The sequence below is a fragment of the Rousettus aegyptiacus genome, unplaced genomic scaffold (assembly GCF_014176215.1).
Source record: "Rousettus aegyptiacus isolate mRouAeg1 unplaced genomic scaffold, mRouAeg1.p scaffold_m13_p_15, whole genome shotgun sequence".
Lineage (NCBI taxonomy): Eukaryota > Metazoa > Chordata > Mammalia > Chiroptera > Pteropodidae > Rousettus > Rousettus aegyptiacus.
In genome coordinates, this window is record NW_023416290.1 from 24153353 (window position 1) to 24169767 (window position 16415).

Below are 16415 nucleotides of genomic sequence, written 5' to 3' on the forward strand. Positions count from 1 at the left end.
ACTGAAGTCTATTCACATCATGCCCTCATGGCCTCACATGTGTGGGTGTGAACACATGCATGTGGGAAAGCTTTGCATACATATGGACATGTAAGTGTGCATTGTGTATATGTACATGCATTTGTTAGCCAGTGGCATTGAAATTACTTATCCTAAGCATGTTATTGTCAAACAAACTCAAAAAGAGTCTGAAGGCTCTGACTAGAAATAAATAATAAAGATTTATTCAAGAGTATTAGGATTTTCAAACCAGAAACTCAACTAGACAATACCCAGTGTTCTGAAGAAGGAAAGAAAATCTAAGCGTTCTTATAGTAAAAAGTACATTTTGAGAAGAACCAATCCTGCATTCTTAACATCTGAATTGTTCTGAGACAGTTTCAGTCAGATGTCAGATAGCCTGAATGATGAATGATCTGAAGGATGGGCGCTAGGAGGTCTGGTAATGTCCAGTAGTCTGAATAATGGATGTCAGGTGGTCTGGATACACGAGTTCTTCAGAGTATTATCAGTGGATAATCTGGGAATCTGATGTACATCCAGACATCTGAAAAATTCAAAGTTTAAGTTTCCAGGCTAGTTAAAACAAGAATAGCATCATTTTCTCATGCCACAATCTACTTGATCTGTGCATGTTGAAAATATTCAGAAGGAGGTGGGAAAAACTAACTGTTCTGTCCTAGCAAAAGCCTGTAGCCATGGCCATACCCCCTCCTGATGATAGTCTCACCACTTGCCCATGAAGCAAGTTGGAGTCAAGACCCAGACCTTCCAAAGTAAGAGAACAAAGTGTTCAGTGCTTATCCACACCAGCCTGTAGTTTAAGACCCCACCACTGGAGATGTTTTTCATATGGACAAGGACAAGACTTAGTAGGGCGGGAAGCATCCACATGGTTTCTAGCTGTCTATTGCTCCACATCTTAGGGGCTTGAAACAGCCATTTCACATGTGCAATTTCATATGTGGAGGAATGGCTGGCCTCTATTGGGAGCCTTAGTGAATGTAACCAAATAGGCTAGAGCCAGTGAACAGCCTGACCTTCACCTTGAGGCCAGGCTTCATTTCCTCTCTACTTGTTGACTGTGGAAGCCAGCATGCTCCAGATAGTTCTCTTATAGCATGCCCAGACACTGGAATAGCTGGGGGCTGATGTCATGATCATGGCCTCTCTGTGTGACTAGCTTAGGCTTCATCAGAGTGTGATTATCTTAGTTTCTTCCACAGAGTGCTCAGAGAGAAAGAAAAAGGAAACCACCAGTCTTATAGGCCAAGCCTCGAGCTGACCTAGCTTCCCTTTAAAAGTAGTCAAAGTAGTCACATGTCAGTCCTGATTTAAAGAAGTGAGAGAATGTTCACCACTTCTTCATAGTGATGGCAAGAGCACTCAAGGAAGAAGGAACATAAGGTGATTATGGTGAGGCAAGTAACCACATATGGAGGCCCAAGTCCCCCCAGGTGTCTTTTTAATGACTCATGTCTGTGAATCAGATGTTTGGAGCTCATCTTGCACAACCCTAAAAAAGGCAAATCAGTGAATCACTATTTTTTCTCTCATTCCAAGCAATTGCTGATTTTTAACCCATGGATAATCAAGGAAACACTATTAATTATGACGCTTTTGCAGGTGTGAGCAATTACTGGCTTAACAGAAATTGTAGAATTGTAGACTGCTTGCTCAGTAATGTTTATGCTTTGTGAAAAGCTATTTCATGATTACTTTCCTTGCTGTCAGCTGACTGCTAAGTAAATTCTCCATGCTAATTCTCATATAAGGCAAAATAAGGATTATTATTTATATGGATAGTTAGGCATTTGTGGCCAACAGCTGAGTGCTTCACTTCTGTTTTTCACTTACTCCTTGTAGCATCCTTCATTATCTCTCTTTTACAGATGATGAAACAAAAATCCAAGGCAGTAAAGTCACCTGCCCAAAGTTATGTGTTCCTCTATATTAGAGACAGCATTCACATCCACACCTTTGACCTCTGTATATGCAGCCTCCCCAGTGTGTGTGAGAGGACAGCCACTGTCTGTATCTACAGGTGAGACTAAGAAGGCTAATGTAGATGAACAGTTCCTTACCAAGGTCAGTGTGTCACCACTGGTAGATTATAGCCACCAGTCTTCTCTGCCCTTCTGTCTATCTGACTTATTGCCCCATACCTATGATGCCTGGTTTCCTCTAGCTCCAAACCAAACCTGAGGTTATGGCCCATGTTCCCTCACCACAGCAACTGTCTCCTTCCTGGGTGGGTTGCTGCAAAGCACAGCTGAACCACTACAGATTATCTCTGTGCCCAGGTCCAATGGTTGGTGACCCTCCATGGGCTCAAAGGACTTGTGAGATTGGCAGGAGCTCCTAAGGAGCTTGGGCCTGAGGCCATATTGCTATAACACTTTTATGGTATCCAGTCTGGTAAGAATCTCTTAGTTCTCAAAATAAGTCACTCTGTTTCCCAGCAGTAACTGCAAAGGTTTAACAAATACAATTCCTCAGAGACAGCAAAGGAATTAAAATAATTTACCAGGAACCATGATAACCTGATCTTTTCTATCACCTGTGCTTAGCACAGTGTTGAGGAAACTAGTTCCTGCATTTCTGTTCCTTAATAATGAGTCAAACAACCAACTCACAGAATTAGCAGGCACTCCTGGGAAAAATAACTAGGACTGTCAAAAGGTTAAGAAAGTGTCATCTATGAATCATGAGGACCAAAAATGTAATAAAAAATTTTCAAATGTTTTAGACCCACTGTCAACTGAGAGAAGAAAGGGCCCAGTTGTCACTGCCAGGAATGAGCCTGTTGTAGGAGCAAAAGCCAAGAGAAAAAGACCCATTTGGAAATCCAAGTGAACCAATTGGGCAGGCTGACTTTATAGACTCAGAAAACCCAAAGTAACTAAACAAGAAATGATGGCTGACCATTCCCCGTTTCCTCATATCTTCGCTTTTGGATGCAACTGGTGTGAACAATTGCTTGGGAAAATGAGACTGAAGCCCTGTTCTTTGCCAGTGAAGACAGTATTTATTTGAGGATTGGCATCCACTATCCATCATTTAGGTAACGAAAATTTAACACAAGGTAACTTTCAGAAAAGTAGTTACATTTGTAGACAAACTTGTAGAATCTACTGGGGACTCTACTCTCAGCAATATTCAACCCCAGACTAATACCAAAGAGAAGTAGTTTCCCTGCTAGTGGATCTCCAAGGGTTTAGGGCATTTTCATCAATTTCATCAATTGGTTTTTTAAGGTTACATATAGAACATATGTACCCAAACACATCTAATATTTGGGTATGTTTGTGCCCTCTAGGCACCATATATCTTTGTAGTGCCACCAGTCATCGTGGAAAGGCATCCTGTTCATATAGGTGCTTAACTGGTTGCGTACAGCCCTGGGAAGCTGCATCCACTAAGAACTCCGATGACCCAGCCCAGCAGTAACTGCTAAGCAAGGTCTAATCTAGGGAGGCAAGGGGCTCTTCTGTGGGCACCCACACACAGAGCTCCATAATATTTCCAGCAGAGACAATCTCAAGTTTAACCCTGAGACACTCAGAAGAGAGCCAAAGGCCATTCAGCAAACAGGAAATGGTACATACTCCCTCATGCTGGCATTTGGTGAATTTATAAAATGTCAGAAATTATTTCAAGCTGAAAATCAATCTACTTTCATGAACTAAAAAAAAATGACTACCAAATTGTATATCGACCTCTGTAGTATGGTCTCTCACAAAGTTAAGCTAATAAGATACGAGATAAATTTCACCAGATGTATGGCTTGGTCTCCCTAAATGAGATGTCCTAAGAGCCATTAATCAGCCCTCACAACTTCCCCTCTTTGCAGCCATCTTTCTGTGGATTGACCTGAGCTATACCACCAGAGTTGCTTCTAGTGGGGGAAAAAAATGCCAATTGATTTTCATATACAAAAATATCCCTCTTTCTACTACTCTGAACCCCTTAACCTTCAAGGAGTGTGGATTTTTTTTGTTTGGTTTTTGTATTATATTAGAGAGTTTGTTTAAATTTTTTATTGATGTTATATAAATGATATTTAATCATTTGAAATAAATTAGGTAAAACTATTGAGCCTGGCACTTTCTAAGTGATGAAAATTAGGATAGAGTGAAAGGAAACTCCATCAGGCAATGGCCTTTAGAGGCACATAAATGTCAGTTGGCCACTCACAAGCAGGAAAACACCTATTACACAGAGAAACACGCTTCCACAAGGGGACTTCATCTGGACCTCTCTCCAGAGTTAGGTTAACTCACAGTTCCCATCTACACAAAGATCATATTTTTATGCTTTCTCCAAAACCATCATCTCAGTTTTAATAAAATTTGAGAATTCAGCTTCCTCAGATGTGGAGTAGATGGCTTCACTACTAGCCTCTGACTTTGGCTGGATCAAGATCTCACGTTCACCAGCCATTTTCCATTTTCTCAGCTTTGCATTCACCAAAGTTAGAAACTGAAGACTTTGAGACGGAGTCTGATGGCCTTATTTTATAAAATAGAAAACCAAGGCCCCAAATCATTGTGATACCCTCCGAATTGCAAAGCTAATCCTCATTCTCAATTCCATGTGTTTTCCCCTCTGCCAAGGGCAATGAAAAACTCTAAGATCAATGTTGCAGTAATACTGCATGATAATGCTATCACTTCCCTGACATAAGTTCAAAGGAAATTGAACATCTTTCACCAGGAAGATTTACTGTTTCTGCTTCAGATCTGTCAAGTAAAAATAGACTACCCAGTTCTTAATTGCTTATTTTCCATTTTTTCTAAAAATTCTCATCATGGAACCAGAAAAAAGTAATAAGCAAGACCAAATATGAGGCAGAACTCGTGTGTGCATCTCCTGTAAGCAACTATACACCTCCTGATTGGAGGTTCAGTCTTACAAGACAGAAATTAAAAACTTACATTTTCAAGAAAAAAATGCAACATAGTTTTAACACAGTAACTTTGGAGTGTCTTTAAAAAAAAAAAAAAAACAGTTGTTTCTTCACCACCAAAACATTTATGTCCATAGGTTTAGCATGTAAACCTATGCCAAAATTACTGCAACAGGCCCTGTAACAGTCATTCCACTCCTGTAATTGGTCCTGGTATAGGAGAAACCACTCATTTGCTTGGCACTAACTGCTTAAGTCTTTTCTGTAAATGATAGGAGCTTAAACAGGCACTAGAATGACAGAATCTAAATTGCTACGGGTCACATTCTTTCAAATTCTAAAAACTTCAGACACACGCATTGTACAATGGAGCCAGGACTGGCTCAAACTCCAGTTCGACTTTGAGAGTTTCTGTGGTGTATGCTAGTTTCTCTTACCGTAAAATGAGACCACCCCAAAGAAGCTTCATTTACTCAGTTTTTCTCCACATTACCATCCAATACATTATTCATACATCTATATACTATATGACATATGTTTGCTTACTTCCAATTTATCCCATATATACCCTGGCTAGAATTCAATCTTCACGAGGACAGGCTTCATTGTTTTTTCTTACTACTAATGCCCATTGCCTAAAACAATCTCTGGCACGTGAAAAATGCTCAATAGACATTTATCGAATGAATGAATGAATGAATGAATCCTTCATGAAAAAGATAGACTCTTAGCACTTTTGCCACAAAAGATCTCTAGCCACATTTAGACATAAATGAGCAAGTTGAATTTATTTTATTATTATAATAACTAAAGTGTATTACATGCTTACTCTGTTCGAAGTGCTGTACATGTATGATTTTACTGAATTATCACAACAGTACTATAAAAGAGGCATCACTATTCATTCTCCTCTATAAATGAAGAAACTATGGCACATCTCCCAGAGTCACCTAACAAATGAATGAAGAGCCAGGATCCAAACTTAGGAAATCTTGCTAAATTCTCAACTGTTGTAAATATTATATATAAAATTGCCTTATACAGTTGGCTCTTACAAGACATTACCAGAGAACTTGGAGACTTCACTTAATGGTCATTTTCTGTAAGCTCCCACTAGGGAAGGTGTACTTATAGCTGTTGGCTGGTATGACGGGAGTTGGTTCTGTCATTGAGGGTGCTGCTTAGACACTTGTGGTCCTGGGCCCAGTAAGCTGTGACTCAAGGTGGTAGAATGTGCCTGCCCCCACTGTATGTGCCCGTCTCACCTCCGCAGTAATGTCTCAGAGTTGGGGAACTGGTGTGGGGGTGGGGATGAGAGGGCACAAGGAGATGCCCTCTGACACTCAGGAAAAGACCTTAACCACTTCCACCCAGAAGGTGGGGCATCTAAGCCTCTGGCTTGGTCCAAGCCCCTAGCCTGCCAAGCCTACTGGTGCCCACGTACCCTCATACCAACATTTTTCCATACTGGAATGATATTTGGGTGGGGGGCGGGGGCCTGGAAGGATCTTAATTCATCTGGTTAAACCATATTTTACAAAGGAACAAGACTGCTGGATTTCAGGTGAAAACAGAAACAATTGCACAGATGATATCAAGAGGGTAAGGAATATTTCTGGCTCTAGTTTCCTATGTTCCAGTCCAGAAAAGGAGAAAGGAGAGAGAAAGGTGTGTCGATGGGAACACTTATAATTGCAAAGATAAAGCAACATAAAATATAAAGCAAAAGGAAGCTGGTTGTCAAGAATTTGTGTCCAAGTTTTGACTGGTATAACAATCAATTCAAGCCTAGAGTTACTCAAAGGTGAATCATGAAAAAATAAATTTATTTCAAACAGGTCTGGTGATATATGTGCTACAGCAAAGGCTGGTTGTAGCAAATCATTTCATTTCAAACCTGCTTTGATATATAAATTAGACATTATTTGATAATGATTAATTTCTGATAAATTTCAATTCAACCTAGCATTATACCAGTTTCTGCATTTATTGTAGACTCCATTGGAGGTTAAATTTTCATTAGTAAAAAATGACAATGGCAATTACCACTGAGGCAGTAAGCTGTGATATTCATTTCCCAGTATTGTTTTAAAAAGATACCCCTAGGTTGTTAAGAGAAAATCTGATTTCATCCAAATGTATTATATACTTGGAATTCTTCAGTCATTATCTACTGTTGACTTGATTGTCATGCCTCTTATTTGACCCCAGTTAAACACCAGTGTCTTTCAACTCTTCAGCTACGGGCAATTTTTTCTCCTACTTCTGTGCACACAGGACTAGTCAAAACGATTTTACCCAAATCAGTCCTAACTGCACTAATTCTTCCTCCTGTCAACAGGGATCCTATGTTCACCATAAGCACTTCATTCTTAGACAAGTTTTGCACCTTTGCTGCTTTCTTGTCTCCTACACCTAGAAGCCGTCTAAGCAAGAAATAGGAGATTTCCAATTCTGTGACGATCTCAGGTAAAGCTTCAACTGCATCAAGTACCTGCCCTACCATTCTGTCAGCCCAGCACAAAGTGGATTCAATTTTTGTTCCAGCTCCAATAAGACCTCCTGGAGCAGCATACTGAAGATCATTATGTTCCACAGTGACACAATTTTGGAAAAGATTAGTTTACACATAAGTTTTCCTTCACTGTTTTTGGAAATACCAGGTCTGATTTCTATCTCCTAGCCCACCTTTAACACTCTTTTTATAATACTACCACCAGCTACACCCCCCCTTAAGGTCGTCAACTTCACAGCCAGATTGGTTGACATCAAAGGACCTGATAACAATGAGTCGGGGTTCTGAAGTAAAGTCTCTTGGAGGTACTGGAATTTTCTTTACTATGTACTCATAGACGGCTTCAATATTGTATTTCAGCTGAGCAGAAATTGGAATAATAGGAGCTACTTCTGCTACTGTACCTTGTACAAATGCAAAGATCCGTTCACATTGTTCTTTAGCCTGACTTTCTTTTATAAATCAATTTTATTTTGTAGACTCAAAATATGCTTCAGTTTAATGATTTCTATAGCAGCCAGGTGTTCATATGTCTGAGGCTGAGGACAAGACTCATTACCAGCTACTAACAGAAGAGCTGCATCCATCACGGCTTCACCGTTCAGCATAGTAGCCATCAAAATATCTTGGCCAGGGCAATCAACAAATGAAACATGTCTGACTAATTTGAAGTTCCCTTTGGTCCCTGGAATCTGTAGGAAACTCATCAGGTGTGTGCTTACACAGGATTTATAACATTCTGGCTGAGGACAACTTGGGTCATCAACTTTATAAATCTTAGCATTAGCATATCCAAGCTTAATTGTACTATTTCTCTATAGTTCATTTTTGGACCTGAGAGTGTAAACTCCAGAAATAGCTTTTATAACTGTGGGTTTCACATAAGCTACATGACCAGTTGTACATGTATTAATTGTGACTGTTTGCTGATAACTTCGTGTGAAAGTGGGGTAAATTTGGTAACATTCAAGTTGGCAAGATCCTGGGGAGAAAGATGCGGTTGCCCCAAAGTCATTCCTGCCTCGCCTCTCGCCATCTTGCCTGGAGAGAAAGGAAGTCGCCCTCCCCCCCCCCCCAACTCCTTGACCCTCCACAGGCCCTCTAGCGCGGAGGTCGGTGAGAAGCAAAGGCGGGATGGCCAACTGAGGCCCAGGCGTGGGAAAGGAAGGTGATCGCTGCAGCACGGTCTCACTTCTTGCACTTCTTTCCGCTTCGATTCATACAGTACCTACCAGTAGGCTGACTGGAAAACACAAGGCAAAGTTCCCGGATCTATTAATCGCGGATCTATTCATCGTGGACATATTGGTTATTTGCGCAGGCACTGCTGAGGTCAGCCCCGTAAAAGGCCCCTCGCTAGGCAGGCGAAACTAACATAGTGGCGCTGCAAGGGAGATGTCATTTCCGTTTCTCCTGTCAATGGCCAAAGGGTTTTTCCGTAACCTGGGTATTTTACCCGGTGTGTGAGAACTGACAGTGGGAACGTCCTCTTTACTGAGTTCTCCAATTTAATAATCTGGAATGATATTTTTCAACAAGAGATTTGTAAAACTCAATATATAAAAGAGATAAAAGTTGAAATAGTTGAGTCGCAGCAGGACAGAGAAACAGCTCTATCATTTTCTGCCTGCTTTTCTCTCCATTTCCGAAGTCAGTCCACCTCTCAGCTCTTCTGAGGACAGGCTGAACATACCCGAACCACCACTCAATGTACATTGCACAGAATAAGTACTCAGTAAATATCAGGGGATTTGATTATAAATACTTTAATATGTCACAGTCATATTCATTTCTGTTTTACCCCCCTTTGGGAAGCAGTGTCACACACCCTGTCATACAGCACTCTTAAGTGGCATTTGACCACAGAATCAGCCAATTTCACTCAACTTGGTGTCCTGCTTTCTCCAGCATAACTTGACCTTGAGCAAATTTTCTTGTGGTTCCTGGCAACAAGAGTTCTTTTTACATACTTTATCCAATTTTCTATTGGCTTGTTAATCTAATTCTCTACATATTTTTGGATTACTAATCTGTTTGGTTTATGTGTCACAAATATTTTCTCTCAGTCTGACTTTTCATTTCACCTTTGATGCACAAGTTTTCATTTTCTCTGTAATAAAATTTCCCAGTCTTTCTTTTATAGAATTTGTTTTATGTCTTAAAATGATGACCCTACCTCAAAGTCATAAAAATGTTTTCCCATTGTAATTAAAATGCCAGAGGTTAAAGGCAAGAAGAGAATCTTAAAGGTAGCAAGAGAAAAGCAGCTAGTTACTTACAAGTGTATTCTCATAAGATTGTCATCAGATTTCTCAAAAGAAACTTTATAGGTCAAAAGGGAATGCACGAAATATTCAAAGTGATTAAAACAAATACCTACAACCAAGAATACTTGAAGCAGAAAGGCTGTCAATTAAATTCAAGGTAAGATAAAGTGAGAAACTAGGCAAAATAGCATAAATGTTAGAGGCTTTGTTCATCTGCTCTTGTGACCACATCAAAGTTGTGAAGAAAACGTGGAGTAAATAGCAAGCAGAGTTGCCTGGGAGTCTAAATGAACAGAAGCACTTCCACTAGGGAGAGAAATAAGACCTCAACCTGCAACGGTGGAAGGCAAGAGGGGGTGAAGACGAGAGGCTGCCCTCTCCCCAGTGACCAAGTGGGGCAGAGGCTACAGTAGTGGCAGCTGGCAGCCACAGACTCCTCTTAAAGGGGCCATGTCCACCACTGGACTTTTGTGGTGACTGACTCTGAGCACCAAAGCCAGGTTGGCTGCTCACAGGCAGAAGGGACTTACAGGGGAACACTGAATTGTCAGAGTGAGAGCCAGAGGGAAGGCTTTCTCCCAGACAGAAGTCCATTGTTGCTCTATTGAGCCTTCCCCACTCCCGGTGTGCTGACTCAGGTGCAGTCATAGCTGAGACATCATCAAACTGGATAACAAAGGTCACTGCACCCAGAGAATTCCCTGAGACTCTGCCTTACCTAATTCATAGCCCTACCTAAGCCACATTTAGTTGTGTGCTCAGAAAGTCCTGTGTCCCTTGCTGAGCAGCTCCAAGACCAACATTGGTAGCAGCTGACCTCAGTTTCTGGCATGGCCTCTTGAGGCAATTATAAGCACAGCATCTGTGGATTGCTAGCTGAATCTTAATAGGTGAACCTGGAGGAGCACAGGCTGGGGCTAAACTTGGCCTGCAGCTAAAACTCTCTCAGGACTGTGCCACTGGACACTTACTACACAAAGGCACACTAATAAGACTGAGTGACTTAGGAGCTTTGCTTAGTACATAGAAACAGACACAGAAAGGCAGCCAAAATGGGAAAACAAAGAAGTAAAAACCATATGAAAGAACAGAACAGAGATCAAGGAAAAATGGAGTCAAGAAATCTAACAGATGCAGAATTCAAAGTGCTGGCTATAAAGATGCTCAGTGAACTTAGGAGATGTGAAGATGAATTCAGTGAGAACTTTAACAAAGAGATTAAAAAAATGGAAATGGAAATTATAAAAGGGAATCAGTCAGAAATGAAGAATATGTTATCTGAGATGAAGAGTATATTAGAAGGAATTAACAGAGTGGGTGAAGAAGAGGATCAAACCACTGACATAGAGGATGGAGAAGTTAAGGACACCCAATCAAAACAGCAAGAAAAAAAGAAGCCAAGAATATCATAATAATTTAAGGAGTCTATGAGACAAAATTAGCAAAAAATCCATGTTATAGGGGTACCTGTAGGAGAAGATAAAGAACAAAAAGTTGAAAAATTATTTGAAGAAATAATAATGGATTACTTCCCTAACATGGTGAAGAAAATAGACACACAACCCCAAGAAGCTCAGAGAGTTCCAAAAAATATGAACCCAAAGAGGCCCACACCAAGACACATCATAATTAAAATGCCAAAGTTTACATACAAAAAGAGAATCTTAAAAGCAGCAAGAGAGCATGAGAAAAGCAGTTAGCTACCTACAAGGGAACACCCATAAGACTGGCATCTGATTTTTAGAAGAAACTTTGCAAGACAGAAGGGATTGGTAGGATATATTCAAAGTGATGAAAATCCAGGAACAACAACCAAGAATACTTTATCCAGCAAAGCTTTCACTTAGAGTTGAAGGACAGATAAAGAACTTCCCAGACAAAAATAAGCTAAAGGAAATCATCACTGCCAAGCCACTATTACAGGAAATGTTGGAGGGACTTCTTTAAGAAGAAAAACACTTATCATAAACATGAATAAAGATTGGTAATAACTACATATCTATCAATAAGTACCTCAAATGGAAAAGAATTAAGTATTCCAACCAAAAGATAGAGTGGCTGAATGGATAAGAAAACAAGACTTATAAGAGACTCACTTCAGAGTTAAAGACACACAGAGACTAAAAGGAAGGGGATAGAAAAAGATGGACCTAAAGGGTATTGCACCGAATGAAGTAAGTCATCAAAGAAAGGCAAATACTACACGATTTCACATACGTGTGGAATCTAAAGAACAAAATAAACAACAACAACAACAACAAAAATTAAGACAAACTCATAGATACATAGAATATTTTAAGGGCTACTAGATAGGAAGGGTGTTAAGGGGATGGTGAAAAAGGGCAAAGTGATTAAGAAGCACAAATGGATTGTTACAAAATAGTCATGGAGATATAAAGTGCAGCATAAGGAAAATAGTCAACAATGTAATAAATATGTAAGGGGGAAGAGGAATACTAGATTTGGTGGGATGGTCACTTTATGAGTTATATAGCTCTCTAATCACTATACTGTACAACTGAAACTAATATGATATGCAACTATAATTGAAAACTCATTGAATTTTACAATGTAAATATAAGCAACTAATTATCATATTTCAATAAAGCTGGGGGAAAATTTTTTAAATAAAATAAAGAGCTTCCAAAACAGGAAAAAGCTAAAGAAATTCATTACCATCAAGCCAGTAATACAAGAAATGTTGAAGGGACTTCTTTAAAAGGAAGGAGAAGAAAAAAATATAAATATAAATAATAAAATGACAAAAACTATATACCTATCAATAAACACTTTAAATGTAAATGGATTAAATGTGCCAATCAGAAGACATAGGATAGCTGAACAGGTAACAAAACAAGACCCACACTTACGCTGTCTAAAAGAGACCACTTTAGACTGAAAAACACACACAGATTAAAGGTAAAGAGATAGAAAAAGATATTTCATGCAAAAGAAAATTTTAGAAAGCTGGAGTAGCAATACTTATATCAGACAACAGACTTTAAAACTATAATAAGAGGTCATAATAAGAGACAAAGAAAGATATTACATGATGAAAAAAAACACTCCAATAAAAGAATATAACCCTTGTAAACATTTATACATCCAACATAGGAGCACCTAAATAATAAATCATATGAATATTTCATTGTGTGTTCTCCACCCAAAGGTAGATTTCTTTTTGTCGCCATACATTTGACCCTTTTTATCCTTATCTACCTTCTCCCCTACCCAATTTCCCTCTGGTAAACATTGTACTGTTGTCTATGTCTATGACTTTTGTTTGTTTATCTTGTTTGTTGCTCTCAGTTTTATATACCACATGTAAATGAAATTATATGGTTTTCAACTTTTTCTGTCTGATCAATTTCACTTAGCATAATATTCTCAAGATCCATCCATGTTGTCACAAATGGCAGTATTTCATATTTTCTTACGGCTGAGTAATATTCATTGTATATATGTATCACATCTTCTTTATCTAATCATCTATCCAAGGGCACTTCAATTGTTTCCATGTCTTGGCCACAGTGAATAATGCTGCAATAAAAACCAGGGTGCATATATCTTTACAGATAACTCTTTTCAAATTTTTTGGGGGTAGGTACCCAGAAGAGGGATTGCTGGGTCATATGGGAATTCTGTTCTTAGTTTTTTGAGGAACCTCCATACTGTTTTCCATAGTGGCTGTACCGATTTACATTCCCAAAAGTTTATGGGGGTTCCTTTCTCCCCACAACCTCTACAGCAATTGTTGTTACTTGTCTTGTTGATGATAGCCATTTTAACAGGTCCAAGGTGGTATCTCACTGTGGTTTTGATTTGCATTTGCCAAATAAGTGGCAATGTTGAGCATCTTTTCATATGTCTGTTGGCTATTTGTATGTCTCCTTGGGAGAAGTGTCTGTTCAGTTCCTCTGCCCATTTTTAAATTAGATTGGTTTTTGTTATTGTTGTTGCATAAGTTTTTTGTATATTTTAGATATCAGTCCCTTATAAGGGGCATTATTTTCACAAATTCTTTTAAATTAGTGTTTTTGCTTTCTTTGGATAAATACTTAGAAGTGGAATTACTGGATCATAAGGTAGTTCTATTTTTTTATTTTTCAAGAAACCTCCATATTGTTTTTCATAATTGTTGCACCAATTTACATTCACAGTGCACAAAGATTTTCTTTTCTCCACCTGCTTGACAACACTTGCTGTTCTTTGTCTTTTTGATAATAGATGTGAGATGATATCTCATTTTGGTTTCAATTTACATTTTTTCTAATGAATAGTGATGCTGAGCATCATTTCAGGTGCCTTTTGGCCATCTGTATGTCTTTCAGAAAATATCTATTTAGATCTTTTGCCCTTTTTTAATGTGATTATTTGGGTTTTAGTTATTGAGTTAAGTTCTTTATATATTCGAGATATTAGTTTCTTATAAGATATAATTGCCAGTTATTTTCTCCTATTCAGTAGGTTGTATTTTTTTATTTTGTTGATGACTTCCTTTGCTGAGCATATTTTTGTTTTTGTTTTTGTAGTCCTCATTGTTTATTTTGTGCTTTTGTTACTTTTGCTTTTGGTGTTAGATTTTAAAAATCATCACAAAGATCTATATCAAGAAGCTTACTATTTTATTCTAGGAGTTTTATGGTTTCAGTTCTTATATTCAAGTTTTTTATCCATTTTGAATTAATTTTTGTATATGAGGTAAAATAGTGGTCCAGTTTCATTATTTTCCATGTGGCTGTACAACTTTCCCAACACTATCAAAGAGATTGTTCTTTCCCCACTGTATATTCCTGACTTCATAAATTAATTAACCATATTTGCATGATTTTATTTCTGGACTCTCTATTCTGTTTCATTTATCTGTCTGTTATACCAATACCATACTGTTTTAATTACTATAACTTTTTAATAATGTTTGAAATTAGAGAGCATAATGACTATAACTTTGTTCTTCCTCAAGATTGCTTTGGTTATTTGCAGTCTTTTGTGATTTCCTAAAAATTTTAGAATTTTTTTGTTCTATTTCTGTAAAAAATGCAATTAAAATTTTGATAGAAATTACATTAAATCTGTATATTGTTTTGGTAGTATGAAAATTTCAACAAAATTAATTGTTCCATTTCATGAGCATGGATTATTTCAATTATTTATGTCTTTTTCAATTTCTTTCATTAGTGTCTTATAGTTTTCAACATACAGGTCTTTCATCTCTTTCATTAAATTTATTTCTACTATAATAGATGATTGTATAAAGATGAAATATTACTCAGCCATAAGAAAAGATGAAATACTGCCATTTGCGGCAACATGGATGGACTTCAAGATAACCATGCTAAGCAAAATAAGCCAGACAGAAAAAGTTAAAAACCACATGATATCATCCATATGTGGGATACAAACCTAAAAGCAACAAGTGAACAAGACAAACAAGCAGAAACTCTTGGACATGGACAATAGACTAGTGATTACCAGAGGGTAGGGGAGGAGTGGGGAAGAGAGAGATAGATGGGGTAAAAGGGATCAACTATGTGGTGACATTAAAGAATTAAAAAATATTAAAAAATAAAAATAAAAAAGCTAAAAAATTTATTTCTAGATACTCTTTTGATGCAATTGTAAATGGAATTGTTTTTTTAACTTCTTTCTGGTAGTGTAAATTATTAGTGTAAATAAATGCAACAGATTTTTGTGGAGTGATTTTGTATTCTGCAACTTTATTAATTCATTTATTCTAATCTACTTTTGATAATTTTATTTATTTTTCTTGCCTAATTGCTCTATTCATGACTTCCAATACTGTATTGAATAAAAGTTGTGAAAGTGGACACCCTTGTCTTCTTCCTAGTCTTACTAAAAAGGAGCTATCACCATCAAGTATAATGTTAGCTCTGGGCTTGTCATGTGTGGCCTTTATTATGATGAGGTATGTTTTCTATTCTCACTTTTCTGAGAGTTTTTCTCATGAATAGATATTAAATTTTGCCTTTTGTGCATCTATCAAGATGATCGCATGATTTTTATCCTTCAGTTTGTTTATATATGCATATCACATTGATTTCAGAAGATTGAACCATCCTTGTATCACTAAAATAAATGTTACTCAATGGTGGTGTATGGATCTTTTAATATTTTGTTGAGGATTTTTTGTCTATATTTATCAAATATATTAGATTCTGATTTTCTTTTTTTGTAGCATTCTTGTCTTATTTTTTATCAAGACAATGCTGGCATTGTAAAATATGTTTGTAAGACTTCCTCTCCTCTCTTCTAGTTTTTGAAATAGTTTCAGAAAGATTATCATTCCTTCTTCTTTGAATGTTTAGTAGAATTCACCAGTGAAACCATCTGCTACTGGACTATTGATAGTTGTGAACTTTCTGATCACTGATTAAATCTCCTTGCTAGTAATCAGTCTATTCATGTTTTCTGTATCGTCATGACTCAATCTGAGTAAAATGTATATTTCTGGGATTTTTCCATTTCTCACAGATTGTCCAATTTTTGGTGTACAATTGTTCTACTAGCCTCTTATGATACGTTGTATTTCTGTGGTATCATTTGCAACATCTCTTCTTTCATTTCTGATTTACTGTGACATCTCCTCTTTCATTTACCATGTATTGGTCTTTTTTAAAAAGTTTATTGGGGTAACGTTTGTTAATATAATCATATCATTTTCAGGTGTACATTATCATTTGACATCTGTATATTCTATTGTGTG

General features: G+C 37.6%; 1 pseudogene; it reads right to left on the reverse strand.

Annotated features, from left to right (window-relative positions):
* Nucleotides 1-608: 608 nt before the first annotated feature.
* Nucleotides 609-10513, reverse strand: LOC107498511 (annotated as a pseudogene).
* Nucleotides 10514-16415: the final 5902 nt, after the last annotated feature.